General features: G+C 40.5%; 1 pseudogene; it reads right to left on the bottom strand.

Annotated features, from left to right (window-relative positions):
• Positions 1–3555: 3555 nt before the first annotated feature.
• The window catches only part of LOC138299912 (histone-lysine N-methyltransferase SMYD3 pseudogene), a 34880-nt pseudogene continuing 19482 nt past the window's right edge, over positions 3556–18953 (bottom strand).

Here is an 18953-nt window from a genome sequence, read left to right as displayed (position 1 = left end):
GGGCATCACACACGTCACCTTTCTGCTTGTCAATTTCCATATACTTGGTACTTTAGTTGTGCACAAGGTAATCTTGATATTTAGCAGTATTCACAAAAGACAAATCAAGGAAACTACAGTTGTCCACGCATGAGATACAGAGCACAGAGATTGGTAATTTCGTTTAGAGCACTACCTAACTGCTTACACTTGCTTTCTCTTTCTTACACAAGCAAATGTACTGGGCATGTCACAATCCCATGCATCACGCTGATTCATGCCAGGGCTTTATTTAGTCACTAAAGGCAGATTTTTGCTTGGCACTGAAGGATCATGTTTAAAGCCTCCTCGCAGTCAATAGAGAGACAGGCAATGAGTCCTGTCAGAGGCCTAGCAGGTAATTTGTAAGTCTACTCTGAAAGTCAGAACATTTATACTATTTTGTATCTAGAGTACTTTATTATACACTATTGGTATGCAGAATATATGTAGCATGGCTATACCGATTAGTATTATGATATTTGCAAAGGCACATTTTAGAAAAGTAAACAGAATGATTTAATCAAATATGTACATAGCTGTAGCCTAACAAGAACCTATTTTATGACGTGCCATGGCGGAAATAATATTATCAGACCTGCATATCTGTGTTAATATTGCCTAAGATGGTCCAGCCCACAGATCTCAATGAGCTATATGACTCCAGACAAGCAGTTGTGATTAATTTAGGCCGCAGTGGTCAGTTCAAATTCTATTTCAAAATCACCATGCCCAGTCCTCAAGTTGCGACTTCTAACAACCGTATAACCATATTATGGAATTGAAAGTATTACAAGAATATTTAATCAGTGTATTACTGTCATAAAATAGTCAGTAAATCTGAATTGTGTATTTGCTTGACAAATAAATCTACTCAGTCTCGTGAAACTGTTTCTAATCAGATATGAACAAACACTTAACAATGCATTTTATGTAAGTTATTTAAAATAGTTGAAATATGTAATAACAATATATTTATGAGTTATTGTAAATTAAAGATTCAGATAAACGTCATATCAGAAACAGATATGAATAGAGGGTATAGTATTTGGACTTAAAATTTTGTTTGGATATTTTTAAAGCATAAGGATGCATTGTTACATGATGCTGTGTTATGATTTTCCAATATTAAATGCTTTAGTAATTTAGGGTATTTGTACATATAGGTGGTCATTTTGAGTTTGGCGGTAAAAAATGCCTACCGCCGCAGCCACGGCCGCCAAAATACCACTACCGCGGCTACCATCCATCTGCCATATTATGAGCACTGCCGAACTTCCGCCTCAAGAAGGGCGGAAATCCAGCAGTGTTCATGGTGGCAAACTGTGGTAAGGTTGCACTGCTACCACCAGAACCGACACGCCAGTAGAACGCCACCAGCCAAATTATGACAAGTAATACGGCCTGGCGGTGTTCTGCTGGCGGGGCACTGCTAGCGGTAGCAGCACCCCTTCCCGTTCCCTGCCGGAAGATCTTTTTGCGCAATGTAAGTCAGGCTTCTGGCAAGGGGGAAGGGGTGGAAGGGTGGAGTGTGCTGTGTGTGTGTGTGTGTATGTCTGAGTGTGTATGAATGTGTGAGTGAGTCTGTGAATGTGTCTGTCTGTGTTGTGTGAGTGGTTGTATGCTTGTGAGTGAATGCATGTAAGAATGGTGAAGTGAGTGCATGTCTGCATGTCAGTGTGAGCATGTCTGGAATGCGTGTATGCCAGTGTGAGTGATTGGGTGTATGTGTGGTGCATGTATGGGGGTGGGGGTGAGGGGTGAGTTAGAGGATCAGAGGGGGTGTGTGTTTAGATCGGGGTGGGGGTTTGTGTTTGGATCGGGGTGGAGAGGGGCTTTGGATGGAGAAGGGTGAGGGGTGTCTGGTGTGTGTTGGCGGAGTGGGGGAGCCGTCTACCAGCGACAGGGAAGAAATTCCCTGTCACTGGTAGGGTCTACCGCCATGGTTTTCGTGGCATTAGGCAGGCTCATAATGCCACCGGCTGTACTGTGCTGGCTGCCGGGCTGGAGATTGACGTCTCTGGCACGGAGGATGATACTGCTATGGCGGTATGAGTGGAGCCAACCCGCCATTCTCATAATGTGACGGTATGTACCACCAGCCTGTTGGCGGTACTACCGCCACATTAACACTCAACACCGGGGTCATAATGACCCCCATAGTGTAGAGCTTTTATCTTGTGATTGAGAGTTTTCTGCTTTTTTCATGCTTGCAATGGTGATTGGTTTTTATATATGTTTTATAGGCCCTGATGAAGTTTCTTGGGAGGAACGAAACGCGCTGGCTTGGTCTACTTGAAATGGAATACAAATAAAGGAGAATATCAACATAATCCTTGAAGTATTGAATGATAATTATTTCTAATGGATTAACATCCTCAAACGCGGTGACAAATTATAGCAGCTCAACATATAGCATGTAATTGGATCAACAAAAGATTGAAAATAAATGACGTGCTCTCCTTATCATTGGCTTCTATGATCTCAATGAGCTATCTGATTTTATCAGGCAGAATGTCCTTGAGATCAGTTTCCCTGGTGAAGCGGTTCTTCTCTGCCAATGAGCAAAATTTCAAGGCCTTTGTAGTAATTCTCACGAGAGAATAAATCTTAAAAATGAAGCTCCCATTGTTCCCATGACATCTATGAGAATGTATGTGTGAGAAAGGTGTGATTGGAATAAGAGCAGTGTACACAGCGATTCCTGGCTCAAATTGCAGGAGTGATCAAAATTACGTAAACTGGTCATCTAAATTTCAGGCAACTGCTCCCTCAGCCCTACTGCCAACAAGTGAAGACTCCCCGAAATTGATCAACTTGTGGTTTAGTCCCACTACCTTAATTCTCAAACAACACATCAGCACATATGAGGTGGTGTATGCATACCCTATGTTAGGTTAAGCAATACATACTATGTTGTTTAGGTAGATTGTGGGCACCTTCTCAATTCTTTACTAAAGGCAAACTATCTGCAAGTTTAATTTCTCTTGGTAGGGGGAGTGGAATCCAATGACCAATTATCTGATTATGTAAATGCTGTGCTGGAATGGTTTTTGTGTTGTTCTGATCTTATGCCAGTCCTGGGCTGAATGTTAAAAGGGACAGATAAACAACGTTTTTGGTGAAGTTAATCCCCCTCATCGAGTATTAGTTATAGCATTCTTTTCATTTAAAAAAAATATCTTTATTCCCAAGCTGCAGAGCGAGTCAAAGAACAACCATCATTGAGGTGTGTATCAAAATGGTACACAATTCAGAATAACAAACATAGTTGCCAAGTTTTTCAGTTTCATAAAGTACCTCTTCATCCATACCCCAGAAACGAACTATCCTTTCTACCCAGACTCCTACCATCCCACCCTAACTGCTTCCTTTCCATTGCAAATGTTAGCGTGGGCTACATATATTTAAAATATATAAATAATGACTGTTTCCAACCCACCAATCATCATGACAAACTGAGCTACCATAGTGTGGGACTCATCATAAGGGACCGAGGTTCAGGTAGTTTTCAACAGAGGAAAATCCACTGAAATGTTATAACTGTAGTGAGGACGTCTTTAATGAAGTGTAAAAAATTCTCAGCCAATGAAAACCAGTCATGGGTTGGGGGTATTTACATAAGCAGGTCCACTCTTCACTGTGTAAATGGATGCTTTTGGATGACAGCCAGCGGTGGTTGCTGCCCCCAGGACTGAACTGTCGGTGATACAGGATTCTTCTACTGCATTGTAATGTAGGGCCTTGCCAATTGAAAAGTCAAGTATGCGATTTTTCGTTAAAGCCCTGTCTGAATCAGAGTGAGGGGAGAGACCTCATACAAACATCTCAAAAGTAATGGTCATACAAAGTCCTGTTACTTGGTACAGTACTGCAATGACTCCATCCCAATAAGCCCTTAACAGCCCGTATCACCACAAGGTGTGTAAGGTCAGCATCAGAGGAACAACAGCAGGGGCAAACTCAGGGGGACCCTGGATATATCTTTGAAAGACGATGGGGCGAGGCAGGCCCTATTCAGAATATTGAATTGAATATATGGTAATCGTGAGTTATGAAACCGTATGGGGAAAGGATAAGACATGGCCCCATTCTGAATCGTGTGGTGGGCAGCCTATGTCTGCTCCCATTTTTCCCAAAGGGGAGTGCTGTCCTGATTCCAATGTCCGTGGTAAGCTCGGTAGAACCAGCAAACTAAATGTGTGCTATCTCCTAACGAGGTTGGTTGAATTACGATTTATATGATTCAGTATTCTGCAAAACAACCTATTATTACATAGGTCGACTCACAAAATACCACACCTGTCGCAAAAATACTAGTCGCCAATTGCGACCAGTTCTTTCCATCCAGTGTTTAGTACATCATCTTGGGGTGTTTAAGTGAAGCGCCTTAAATAAATGGCAGATATTTTTTTACTTAAGTCCTGAACTGAGGATTTGGTTTGAGAATTAAGAGAAAACAAGCAGACTGCACTGATCAATAAGCCCTTTCGTGTCACATCTATTTTTCTGTATACAACATCAATGTTGATTCTGTTATCACTCTCTCGCTCAGTCCTATGACAGGAAAGATTGTAGCGTCCCCATCAGCTCCTGAGTTTCTCTGTGATCTTGTCCATAAACTATCTTCATAATATCGAGAGCCTCTATTAAGTTCTTCCGGCCTTCACGTTTGTTGCCTATAATGCACTGCATCTTACCCACTTTTCGCAAATGGAATGCCCTCATAAGACTAAACCCTGAATAATACAGTCTATAGGGTTCCAGTACCCTGAGGCCATATTGCAAACACTCTCGAGCCATTTGAAGAGGCATACAGGCATCCATGGCGGCACTAAGAATTTTAAGTTGGTAGATGTTTTCATCTGGAAGATGGCCAATGTTCTTTTTTAACTGGACCTTGCACAGTGCAAGGCTCTGAGACCATTTTTCCTGAGCTTGCATCTCCTTCACTCTGTTTAGCACGTCTTTGGTCTCCTCTGAAGCCTTCTTGTCACCTGATAACATTTTGTCATCTTCTTCATGCATCTGACAGCGTCGACAGTCACACTGAAAGCAATACTTGCGCCTCAGTTGGCTCTGGCGTTCAACAGTGGTCATCAGCGGGTCAATGTAGGTAGTGGTGAGCTCTTCTCCGACCTGTATCTCTTGAATTGCCCGTAGGTGGAGATGCCTTCCCTTGAAAACTGTGACACAGTTGGGCTCACAGCTGTGATTTAGCAGAGACATGGTCAGATACAGGCCATCAGCAACATTCTCTGAAGTGTCACTGATAATCATAAACTGGTTACAGAAGGCTTTGGCAAAGTATTCTAGGAGGTTCAAGTCAGGTATCAACTGGGAGAGATCTGGGATTTCTGGTCTCAAATACAAATGTAACATTACTGCAAGGCACTCAAATGTAATTTTCCTTTCCTCATTCTGTTCATTGAAATTTGACACAAGGTCGGACACAGAATAGAGTTCTTCAGAAAGGCAAGGTTTCTTCTGATGTAATTTTAAAATGATCTTCCCAACAACTCTCACTGGGAGAGCTTCCATTTCAGACTCAACACTCTTCAGACATTTGCATTCTTTCTTGTGGTCTGGCCAGGCTTCTGTCTGGCAACGTTTTCCACAGTATTTGGCAAACTTACATCGTGAGCATTGAAGGAGATGTGGTGATTCGCAGAGGCAAAACTCACAGACTTTACCCCAGCCATTCTGATTGACTGTGTAGGCAAAAGGCTCTTCAATGTACACCAAATCACCTGGTGACAGCCTTGAGGTAGCACGCAGACCATTGCCTTTACCAGGACTTTGGAACTTCTCAAACTTGAGCTCTATAGCAGCCATGACGGTCACCACAAAAAAGGAACAAACGGTCAAAGAGGCAGAGTGTATTGAATCTTGAATACTTAGCACATCACCATTTTGTTTCAAATTTCAGTGTTTAATCTTGACTTTGCATTCTGGAGTGTACAATGCTGAGAACCGAAACTGCATGGGAGGAAACAGATATTAAAAGATATAAGTTGCCTTTGATGATACTGCTCAAGATATAGCAAAACAGATCTGCCACATTTTATTATTGATCACAACAACCTATATAATGTACAAATATGTATAAATATGTACACTGACTCTAAAGAAATTTGAAGAAAACTTTAACAATTTCAGGAATATCAGTTGTGATTTGAACAGTGTTTTCTCCAGAGATATTGGGTAAAGTCTGATCTATTGAGTTTTCTCCCCTCTTCAGAAGTTCAAAAAGGGTTTGGTCGTCTATCATACATCTTCATTGTTCACTTTCTCTTTCCCAGCTTGGTTCCAAATGCACTAACACTATTTCTTCACCCCTTCTAACTTTACCTTTATAGTCTTTAGTATTAAACTCACTAATGTCTTCACCTTTATTTTTCCATTTGTTCCATCATCCTTTAGCTCCACCATTAACATTTTGTCCAGGATGCAGTGTGCTGCAGAATAATGCTATCCTGGGTTGGTAGCATACCATCAGATCCTACACATTTGTTTGCATACTGTATGCAGTTACAATCTCTGCATTTGTGTCATTTTTAACTTATACTTCAAGCCGCCTATTGGGACGGTCAACAAAGACGGCAAGTGACTAACACCACAGTTAGGGATATTAATGATATTTTCTGCAACCACCACAACCGGACCCTTAGTTAAAGTTGTTGGTGTGCAGGTTCTATTACCTGCTGAGATTACGTAGCAATATTCTATTCTGGCACAAGGAATTCTGTATATTCTTCATCTCCACTATTAAATTTGTCTAAAGAGGTTTGCTGTTTATTCATCTGTTTATTTTGAACAATAAGAACAAACAGCGGAAAACAGAGACATGCAATGCTATAGGAATGAGGCTACCATTATACACATGAAGCAAACTTAACTACACACCGTAGTGTATGTTGAGATTAGTCCAACAATGTACACTTATACATCACAATCACAAAAAAATATTAGAAGAAAACATTCTTTTTCAGTAGGAATGAAAAGTTAATTCTAAAAACAACTATGTCATTGTGGAAATGCCTAAAAGATTCTTAAGCTAAATAAGTATCTATAGCTCTTCTAGGAGGCTGGAGGTGAATAGATGGTCTTAAAGATTAGAAGGAGAGTTGAGAGTGATCAACTGCTACTTGCTGCCCTTCTTCACCTACAGCCAAGTGTGGTGTTCTTAATTCAGATCTAAGGCAGTGAGAGTGGGTTGCACTTTGTCAGTTTTGATTTTGGGACTAAAACTACTCATTAATCTCAAGTCACTCCTTCCTGACCAAGGCATTTAGATTGTTGTCAAAGCATTAACTTTTTAAGTGGCAGCTCATATGTTCTATAGTACACGTTTGAGTGCATCACACCCGTTTTGTATAATTTAGCAGGATTACATTTGAAATGTGACCTGTTACTAAGCTTACAGACAAAGATTTAAAAAGACATTGATGTTAAAAGGTTTGATATTCCCTTCCAAAACACATCAGAAGGGCCTCATTATTCAAGGGCAATTTAAAGCAATGATCCAAAGCAATCGTACAAATCCTTTTGTATTGAAGTACTAACTTCTTCTGGACAATTAAGCTAGCACCCTTCCACATATTGCTCATAATTGGGGAGTTGTCATGCTCCCTGCCTCTTTAGTGCTCGATCTTCTGTATAGCCTCCTACATTACACCAACAACATAACTCGATGCAGAGGTGCAAGACTTCCAGGGCTATGGGCAAGGCTAACTAAACTCAATTTTGGTTCAAACAAGCCGTTCAGAGAACAAGTTGAACCATACACTGAGTAGCTCAACCTAATGCAATCCTTTACAAGGGAAGCCCATTCTTTTCAGGACACAACAGGATATCCTGGACAATGCAGCACTGGAGTCTGAGGCTTGCTTGTAGCCACTATTATTAATAGTATGGGGGCCTGTCAGTTGCCATATTGTGACAGCACTGTGACCACAAACAAGCCACACAAAAGTGGTGAAAACAAAATATTTAATACTGTGGGGAACATCCATGTTGTTTTGTGTTGACTCCATTCGGCAAATCACAAGCTGGCATAAAGCCAGGAAAAATGTACGTCTTTCTATGGGACCCAAAGATGCTTCAAATTACAACGAAGATGTGTGAAGAATTACTTTTGCTTTCATTATCTTACCAACTTAAGCTGATATTAACAAAGGGGGATTAATGGTGGTACTGTAGACAGCAGAACAACCTATAATTTCTGATAGCACCGTATGCAGTCAACGTTGGAGTGATAAAGTGAGTTATAAGTAATTGTTATATTTGCTGATGTGGAACTATTAAACTTAAGAAGTTATAATATAGATAGTAATGGATTTGTGCTAAAAACACAGGCAGGTGAAAATGTAGTACAGCAAGTACAATTTTAATGGGCTGCAAGAATTTCTTTTAATCCCTGCGTTTGATCAGTATTTTGCAAGGCCTACTTCCTGAGAATTTTGAATTTTCACTGTACCTGCTTCCACATGTCAAACGACTTACAGTTCTTTGAAAAACAGTCACTTATGCCCATGTAGGGCCAATGGCACTTTTTGGCAATTCCTCAGTCCAACAGGGAACTACCTTGGTCCAATTAAAAAAGTAGCTGAATATGTGAAAACTAAATGTCATAGTTTGAAGGAGGACTTGGTTAGTGTAACAAAACAAAACACACACATTTACCTGAGAAAGGTATGAGAGAGTGACCAAGCAAACTGTTAGGGAAACATGTTGAAGGAACTCGCTAATTATAAATTGCAAGACAAGTTAAGAAAATGACAAAACAAGCAAACCCAATTCTAATTTGTACCTTTGGAAGACAGTAGCTCTCAGAAAACAATTACACACACTGATGTTTAGAACAAAATATTCGATTCTGAAGCTAATGCAAAAAATATAACAGAAGAAAGGTTAGAGAACTTTTATTTTGCAGAATGAAAGCTTGGCAGATTAACTCATATGTTCAAGGCATACAAATAATCAATTAGCACTCATGTATGCAGACAGGCATTAAAGTTGCTCAGTGTCACAATTTGTACCAATCACTTTACAATAAGGAAGACAAACATTTTGAGCTGTTAGACTAGAGTAAGAGTGAAGGTAATGGCCTTGCTAAAATAGTGGCTAGAGGCTCTTAATGCTAACAAATAAACAGAGGAAATATTTTTAGCTATTTAACACTTAAAAGTACAGTGCTTCTCTACCCTTTTCCCAAATTTTCTTTCCACTGTTACTTCAAACACCAACTTTATCCTAGTTAAGGATACTGGCACAATTGTTCTTACTGAGAGGCGTAGCATCCTTCCAAAACGGGGTACATGCAAATAATCATGCCACACACAGAGTTTGGTATTACACATCTATATTACTCAGCGTGTAACCGTTAACTGAACATTCTACCTCATGAATTCTATTACCCACACCCAAGCACTTACATCACTGTTCTACAGTGTCCATCAGGAACCAACAGAGTCCAGTCATCGCTAACTCACAAGACATTACATCTCCCCCTCTGTTAAATAAAAAGAATAAATAATACATCACAACTCTTCAACAAGTCATTTTGGTGCTTAAATCAATCACCCAGACCTAGTCATGTGAGGTTGCGGAGATACAGGAGAAGTGTCCATGGCAGGCATTGGTGAAAAAAGACACTGGTACAGTCATTGGGTGTTCTAGATTTTCAGATGGATATGTCTCATTTCTGACTTCTGGAGATGGTGAAGGTCGAGGCAGGTGCTTGAAATGCGAAGAATCTTGCATTACTGGACTTCCCAGGATGATGAGCAGTCACCATGTGTCCTTTACTAGTCACAACCCTCAGTGGGTCAGCATCAAAAGGAGCATCAGACTTGCCTCCAATTTCTGCTGAACTATAACTTGGTCTCCCCTTTTGGACACAGTACTCCGAAAACAGCGGCGTCTATTCGCATAGGTCTTCATTTTGTGTTTGTGAGACGAGTCAGTAGTGCGAAGTTCACCAATGTCAATAGAGCTCTGATACATCCATTATGGCAGTTTGGTTCTTATGGCTCTCCCAAACATTAAGGTGACAGGGCTTCTACCCGTGGTAGAAGGGGGAGTTGACCTGTAAGCACGAAGTATAGACTGAAGAACTGATTTCAGGTCAAGCTTTTCCAGCGCAGCACGCTGAGCGTCTTCTCGAGGGTGCTCATAAATCTCTCAACCACACCATTCGCCTGTGGCCAGAGTTGTGCTTTTCTGATGCTTGACATTTAGAGGAGTGAGAAAATCTTTAAATTTCTTGACTTTTGAAAGGTGGGCCATTGTCAGATTTCAAAATCGAAGGAACACCCTATGTTGCAAAAATACTTTCTAATCTCTCAATGACTCGGTCATGAGTAGTTGACGATAGATCTTCCACAAGGGGAAAATGGGAATATTCACCAACAATTACTAGTAGATGATGTCCGTTATCAAGGAGTCCAAAGAAATCAATTGCAATCTTCTCTCATGCATTCTTTGGAAGATCAGACAAGTTTAACAGATGCAGGTTTTTCTTGGATGTCAAGCAGTTACACAAAGCAGTTTAACCCTCTCATCAAGAAGAACCAGACTTGGTCCCGTAGAACATGTTGAGTAGCCACTACTCCATGATGTTCCTTCATGAGCCAGTTCAAAAACTTGCTGTCTCAGACTCTAAGGTATGACAATTCGCGACACTCATAAGATAATGCTTTCTGGGATAATTGAAAGTTCTTCCTCCACATTTATGAATTTCTGGTATTTAAGGTCATCATGAAGAGGTTGAGTATGTTTTCGCCAGAAACATATGGTCAGTGCTCATGGCAGCAATGATTTGTTCCACCAATATGGCAGCTGGGGTACTGGATTTCACAATTATGTTAACATAAACATCAGCAGCTTTAGAAGTAGTTCAATGACACAGAATTGCCATGTGTGAGAAGTAGTCAACAGGGTTTTGATCTTTTCCTGGACGATGCAGAACCGTATAATCATACTCCTCCAATCGCAACCCCCCTCCCCCACCTCTCAATGGTTTTAGCGCTTCCTTGCACTCGGCTATCACTGTCTTTCGTGCTTCCCTGTACCTGGTTGTCACTGCCTTTAGCGTTGTCATACTGTATGAATGACAACTCTGCATTAGGCTGTGGCTTGGTGTCTCTTGTCTAGACATTACCAGCACATTTCTAGCTGATGACAAAAAAACTCAAGGCCTTCCCTTTCTTCACAGGCCTTGCACTGGCTGGAGCGGCACTTTGACAACACAGACACCAACCATCGATTTTCACTTTGAGGCACATGTAGCATGCACAAACAGTTTGCTGAACGACAGCAAACTCTCACAGAGAGCACCCTCGGATCGCAAGATTAATGTAATACCCTATCTTGTCACCAGTTGTAGCGTCCTCTCCATCCCGGTATATGCAAATGATCACGCCACACACAGAGATTGGTATTACACGACTAGTCAGTGTGTAACCATTAATGGAACATTCTATATCATGAATTCTACTACCCACACCCAAGCACTTAAGTTACTGTTCTACAGAGTCCGTCAGGAACCAAAAGGGTCCAGTCATTGCTAACTCACAAGACACTACATGAAGCAAACATTGAATGTAGTGCTGTCCAAACTCGGAAAGGACTTAAACTTAGATATCCCATCCGCCCACTGCACTGCACTTCTGAACTGAGACGCAAAACCTAAAATGAAGTTTTGGGAATTAATCTGTAATTAATCATCTCTTCCAAAGTGCAGTCAACATTATCAATGGAAACACAAGTAGGGGACAATATCACAAAGTATATAAACCTGCAACATAAAATTAAGCAGGAAGGGATGAAGGCTGTTTTATTTTGAATGTGTAGGTGTTTTAAGGAGTGTACTGGTAGTTCTTAAATCAAAACCTTTGCTAAATGGGGCCTGTATCACATTTTTGGGGCTAGGTGATGGTCCCTAAACAAAGAGTTTTTGCACTAATTCTATCCACACATGTTGTGGCACCTGATATGGATGCCCACTGAGCCGTTTACATCTCGCCCTAACAAAATCACATTTATTTCTGATCATTCATACTAACATGGTGATGCAATATAGAAAGAACAGATTCAAACTAATTGTGTTAATTGATGATGTTGTCATGATAAAAGACAACCTCAGCACCTCATTAACATTTGTCATATGTAAAGTGGACAATAACAAGAAAATGCTGTGCTGTCAACTAAATATGATTAAATCTGAGGCATCTAATGTCTCACTGGATTTAACTTCAGCAAGGCATTTGGTTATTTTCTTCACCTCTAAGTGAGGCAAATGAAATAAACAACCACATAAACAGTTTACTACAACCACTCAAAGACATCCCTGTTGCCAGCTACTCCATACTGTTTGTAGGCATTAGAAAAAACCTCCTAGGGTGGCAATATTAAAATGAGTACCCTACACTTAATATTGTATCTTTTTCATCTACTCCTCAACCAGGTAAGAGGGTTGGGATCAGAATAAACTGTGAAAAATTCAAAGAGCATGCAATAACTTTGTAAGAGGGGATAAAAAACCCAGACTGTATTGTAAACACATGACAAAATCTCTGAAACAAGAGAGGTTAGTAGACCAAGCTGTGACCACATGCTAGCAAGCTGTGCAGCTGTGTTACATGTTTGTCTGGTACAAATGCAAGAAAACAATGCAATGTTGCTTCGTACACCATACAATAGAAAAAATAAAATAAAACAGTGTAGCGATTGTAAGGATATAACACAAAAATAAGTAATGTTAAATATATGGAAAAAGATTGGTGAAAGCTTGGCCTCACAATTTACACACCCCTTTTACTCCAGCCCACTATAAACAAAAATTCATAAAACCTTCTGAAACCTGTGTGCACATTCTTAACCCTAAGATGCAGAGTATTCACAGACCCTTACTCAGAGTAATTGTAATGCAATTTGAATGTCCACAGTTCAAACTTAAGATGCATCTTGTTAAGGCTTACCTCTTTTACAGAAGGAAGTAATGAACAGAATATTTGTTGTGATGGACATGTACCATCTCAATATAAGGGTAATGTTACTTACCCTAAAAGCATCTATTTGTATCATGTAGCGCAACTTTGTTGATAACTGTAGGTTTATAGTTGCTTCACTGCCTTTTATTTTGGAGAAGCTGCCCCAACAAGTAAGTTAGGCTATGGAATGTCAGGAGATCTTTGAAAGGATCAAGAAAGCTCTGATGGAAGCCCTAACACTTCAGGCTTTGTTCTACAGTAGTCCCTTCACAGTACAAATGAATGCCTCATACAACAGTATAGGTGCCGTATTAGCAAACTGGAAAAACACTGTCAAAGAGCATCCCTTGGCCATCTTCTCAAAGAAGAAAACCGTCAAGGACTGAGAAAGAGACTTGTGCCATGTTTTTGGCATTGAGAAGGTACTTTTTACTGGCAAAAGATGATTATCAAAAGTTGTGTTAGTAACATATTTCCTTGCAAGGTTTAGACTTCTTCACAATAGCCCCACTGAACTACTGATACACTTTCTTTAAAATGTATTCCATCAGATAGCAGAGACTCCCCTGGACATGAGTGGTCTATGGCATGTCTGATTAAGGGAAGGCAAGCTGCTATGTTGTCATAAGTCATCAATATTTTCATTTTCTAATTGTGTCTGATCATGTATCCTTTTTCCTGCAGGGGACTCATGTTACGACAGGTATACAACATTTTTAGCATGTTCATCATAAGAGTTCTGAACTAAGCTAGGTGATAGTGGTGTACTGAAAAGGGTACAAAAGTATACTTTTTTCTATTAGGGGTAACTCCTGTTCCCATGACCTTGTCATCAAGTGACTAACAGTTGGTAAAAGCTGATTAACAGTTGTGGGATGCCCAATATGAATGTAGCCTGTAATCTTGTATGTTGGTTCATAAGGTTTATTGGTATTCTAAACTGTCTTCTATTCCCTGCATACCTACTTATAGGGCTTGATTCACAAAGGTAAGTTACACTTTTGAGTAAGTTTACACTTTATAGTAACTTTGCTGCTTTCAGTTTTCACAAACTTACTTACACAAAAAAGTGTAAGCTACATGTCTCCATCCGCAAAGTAATGCAACTGGCTTCTTCTTGTGTGGGTGGGTGACTTCCCTCCCCTAACCTCTCTTATACCTACTTAGTCCCATTTCTTTTAGTCATACGTTTGGCCCTTGTCCCGCCCACATTTTCTACTAAAATCGAATCTTTCATGTGCTGAGACTCCACACTTGGGACAAAGAGCTCTGCATATATAGGTAGCAGCAAAATTTACATGTAGTACTACAAACCCTACTACAAAGTGACGTGTGAGAATCAGGTCCATTATGTTTATCATTCCCCCACCTTCACTGCTACTGTAAAGCCATGGCCATGAGTACGTGTCTGGTATGCATTAAAATAACTTTAATTGGTTTCTTTGGGTTCACCTTCCCTCAATTGAGCCAGTTTCAGCTGGTCAACCAGTGACTGAGCGGAGCAATAGGTGAACAAAGGAGTATGGTCATTGACCTTCTCAGAGATACATATCTACACAAAAGAAATGGGTCACCTGCACATCCTCGGTCCTGTGCTCCTGGAGAAGCAAGAGCCCAGCAACAGCCTAAGTGGCGAATGACCATCTACAACACCTAGTGATGCTGGGGAAAGTTTGCCATTACTAAGGAAACTGGAGTGACTGTGCGCCTTCGTTCGGTGGTTGCAATGCAATTCTACAATACCTACAAAGGAAAGCGCACATTTGGAATGGTTCCGTCCAAAGGTCTGGGGACACATTCAATCTGAGTAGCCAGATGGCTTTGTCCTATAAAGCTAGCCCCGTAGCTAATTCAGAAGTCGCATTCAGACTTAAAAGAGCTCTCTCTACAAAGAAAGGTTGATACTTCTTGTCTGTCTTCCCTGAGAGCTTAGGAGAAACATCCTAGGAATTAGTAAAAGATGTTGCTCCTGCTTCTGCAACTTGAACCGAAAGGGAGGTATACTGCCTCGTGAGTAAAGAACCAGCTTTATGTCAGCGCAAGCCCAGCTGTTCCATTTCACCATGATAAGATTTGCCGTGGGAAAGTTGCAAAGACCGCCATTGCCCAAACTTACCCAATCTGTAACCTAAGCTATCCATAGCTCCTAGGCAGGTCAACATGTATGAAGAAAGCCACTGAATCAAGACCAGGTGAACAAGATAGATAACAATGAGATTAAATCATGAGTAAAGGTATGACCCGGAGCCACTTCAAGAACAAGTTATGTATTAAAAACAATGTCTTACCACAAAATATCTAAAGCTGTAGGTAACTGAGGCCTCAAAAGCAACTGCCCCAAGAAAAACATTAAACTGATTGCCTGCGCATTTGGGGTCCTATTATAGAAACTTTAGGGTTGTGTAAAAAGCTGAGAGAATACATATACATTCCCGCTATGTTTCGTGGTAGCGTGGCAGGAAACTAAAGTAATGCTATTTCATCCAAACAAATATTTTATACCAAAACTAACAAGCCAAAAACCTTTCTAGTCCTAGATCTGATGTGACCCTTCTTGAAAAATAGTTTCCAGAGCAACACCATTCCTAAAACAAGGCCCTTCACTAAGGCGAGGGTACAAATACCCCCCACTTGTCCCGTAACATCTTGTTTTTTTACTGTCTCAAGCAGATCTCCTCTTTCTTAAGAATAAAAATATTCTGAATATCAAAGAAGCAACCGGATGAAGTTGATGCTAACATTACATGTTTCTAGGTTTGTTTCACAAAGCAGGTAGAAAATTCCATTTGTCAATGCCTGACATAGAAAAGTCAAGTAATACACTACACATCACACTGAGTGCCCCCTTCAGAGATAATGTGCCTGGAGTAGATATCCTGCCCAAGAGGAACAGCAGACATCTCAACCAACTAGTCTCTTCAAAGCTATTGTTCAGCAGCGGCTCCTGTGTATGGGCGCAGGGGCTACGCCTCCTTTGCTTTCATAGCTTCCTAGAATGAAAGCTTAACTAAACAGAAATAAAATGACAAGGTTAAATTAATAGGCATTTTTGCAAGGTGTGTCCCTTCGTGAGAATGTGCCTGATTCAGCACTAGCAGGGCTTATCCACGCACAGCCCTGTTTTTTCCTCGCAGCACCGTGACATTGCTTTTATTTCTCCTCCTTCATCCAGAGCACCCATTAAAAACAGCCTCGGGCATTTAGCTTTCAAGCCCAGGCTCTACGAGTTTGCATGCCACTCAACAGCAGTTACCCCACCCTTTCATAACTCGTCAAAGGGTGAGGTGGGGCCAGCAAGCTTCACTGACCAAACACCACCCTGTAACGAGATGTGAAGGGGTGAGTTCATGACGTTTCACAGTTTGCGCTTGATTTAGTGTATTTCTGAGTACATTCATGCTCAGCACAGCATGTCAGCATGTATGAGAAGCCGAGATCCCATCATGAACAACTTAGGAAAATAAAGAGGAGAGTTTCACTTGTGAAGCTAGATAAGGGCCTGGTACGTTTGTCATACAGTATAAATGCGACTGAGAAAAACACTGTATTTGAGGTGAGAGATTTACAAACTTTCATTCTGGAGGTCTTAGTTTAGCGTCTCTGTGACTACCACATGAAAAGCTGTAAACATTTTAAATACGAACAAAGATGTGCTGTAATGTGGTGTAACCTAACCTTTATGAGAAAGAGGAAAAGGTGAGTAGCTGCCATAAAAAAAAAACTACACAAGTAAGTTTGGAGAAAGAAGGAAAAATCTGTTTCTTCTCTCGTTTCTTTTTCTTTTCCTTTCTAACTGCTGTCTTCTCTGCAGTACTAATGGGGTCAGTGTAAAACTCTTTACTGTCACAAATACATGTGGTTGTTTTATCTCCATTGCAGGTTATATGGGCTTATTGTGTGAATGGGCGAGACATTGAATATGGGGGGTTGACTGTGTGGATAGGTAAATGTGATGACTGGTTATATAAATTAGGTGAATGCCAGTGGAAAGCTTGATGCAAATGGGTGAATGTGAGTAGGTAGGTAAATGATGCAAGGTGGGAGAAAGTGAAATCATTGTTGAATGGAGTTGGTAGGGGAATGATGTTGAGTGACTAACTGGGTGGATGACTGTGGGGAGGATAACATAGGTAGACGAAAGTTGGTTAAAACACAATCAACTGAGTGAAATGCAACTTGCTGCCTCCAAAAACATATTTAGAACACTGAAAATACAACAGTAAGCGGGTAAGGCAATGTGAATTAGGTGAATGAGCGTAAGGGTAGCTTGATGAGAATGTATGATTGAGTGTGTGAATGAGTATGCATGGGTGGGTGAACAGCACAATGGGTGAGTATGTGGATGGGAGTATACAGTTCAGTGGGGGAATGAGAGTGTATAGTTGGATGGAAAAATGAGAGTTGATGACAAATTGTGCTGAACATATGCAGGGAATACTGGTGAATGTTTGAAGGGAATCTGGCCAGTCAGAGGCCTCTTGCCTCATAGCTGGGTTCCAAGGCTCACTGGACTAATGCATCCACTAAGCCTTTTGACAATTCTGATGATCTGTATTTGATCTGTGATTTCAACTCCAGTGCTCCACTCAACCTTTCATCCTCTGAAGGTAGAAAAAAAGAAAACTATTGAGTTGTGTAAAAATTAACGTGTTCACCTTCTCTTCCCTGCCAGACGCTCCCTGCGAAAATCAAGGATCAGGTTTCCTCAACTACATGGTGTAATTCTGTGTATGGACTTCTGCCCCACTACTTTTTGGAATCATCAGCTGCCACTGATATTGTTACTTACACCTCACTCTCTAGATTTGAAAGGGTAAGGCAGAATTGCACAGAAAATCTGAGGGATATTTCTGCCTCTTTCCATCAGATCATTGCAGCTGTCAACAGGACACTAGTTAGCATGAAAAATGCTGATCTCACTTAGAAACTTATAGCTGCTCAATTCTGTAGCAGAGCTTAATTGAAACCTATTCTGGACAAGTTTATGCACAATTGTTAAGAAAATATAGAAAATGGGTCAAGCACACACTGAAAATTCAAAACGCTGTTAACAGGTGTAAACTATGGACATTTTTCAACCTTCAAAGGATGAAGCGCTGAAGCAGTTTCATTAGGATTTCATCCTTTGATACTTTTTAAAAGGTAAACTATTGCCCTCTGTAAGTGCATTAACAGTGATTAATCTCACTAGCGTGCAAGATATATTTTAAAGAAACAGAAGCTTCACTTGCCCTGTGCACTGACATTATCCCCTGCCATATCAGCATTCTCTCAAAAGGAGAGCTGAAATGGGGGTAATGAAAAACATTATCACAATAAACAATAGACAAGAAGGAAGAAAGAAGAGGGAAATGAGGAATAGAAGCCAAGGAGAAATGTGGGACAGTGAGTAATATAAGAAGAAAGTGAATAAGAAAAAAGGGACGAAAGGGAGCTAAGAGAAATACAAAAAGGAAAAAGAAGATAAAATATGGTAGAAGAAAGAACAGGAAGGGTGGAGAAGAAGAAAAGACCATGGAGGAAATGGATACGAAAGAAGAAAGCAGGGATTGAAATTGATAGAGAAAGGGAAGTGAGAATAGGGTTAATACTGGACTGGAGAAGAGAGACTGAGAGGAATATGAGGAGAGAAAAGAGTACTAACAGGAGCTGCATTACCTAGTTTCTAATCTGAATCTAATACCGCTTGCCATTCAGATCATTGTGTGTTTTAGGTGAATTACTTTGAACACCATTGACTAAGTTGTTTTCCTCACATAAATGGAATTGACATGCAAAAGAAACAGACCTGGAGGTGGAAATCCGGATCCTGATCTTGATTCAGAGTCAGGATTAGTGGATATATCTACTTGCAGAAGTGGCGTTTAATTGTGAACCAGACAACAGTTCTGAACTGGTAAATGTAGGAGTCTTTTGTGCCAAATTTAGTGTATACCTCTA

Source organism: Pleurodeles waltl, chromosome 6 (assembly GCF_031143425.1).
Source record: "Pleurodeles waltl isolate 20211129_DDA chromosome 6, aPleWal1.hap1.20221129, whole genome shotgun sequence".
NCBI classification, from domain to species: domain Eukaryota; kingdom Metazoa; phylum Chordata; class Amphibia; order Caudata; family Salamandridae; genus Pleurodeles; species Pleurodeles waltl.
The sequence above is the reverse complement of the archived record's forward strand: the minus strand, read 5'-3'. Positions and strand labels throughout refer to the sequence as shown.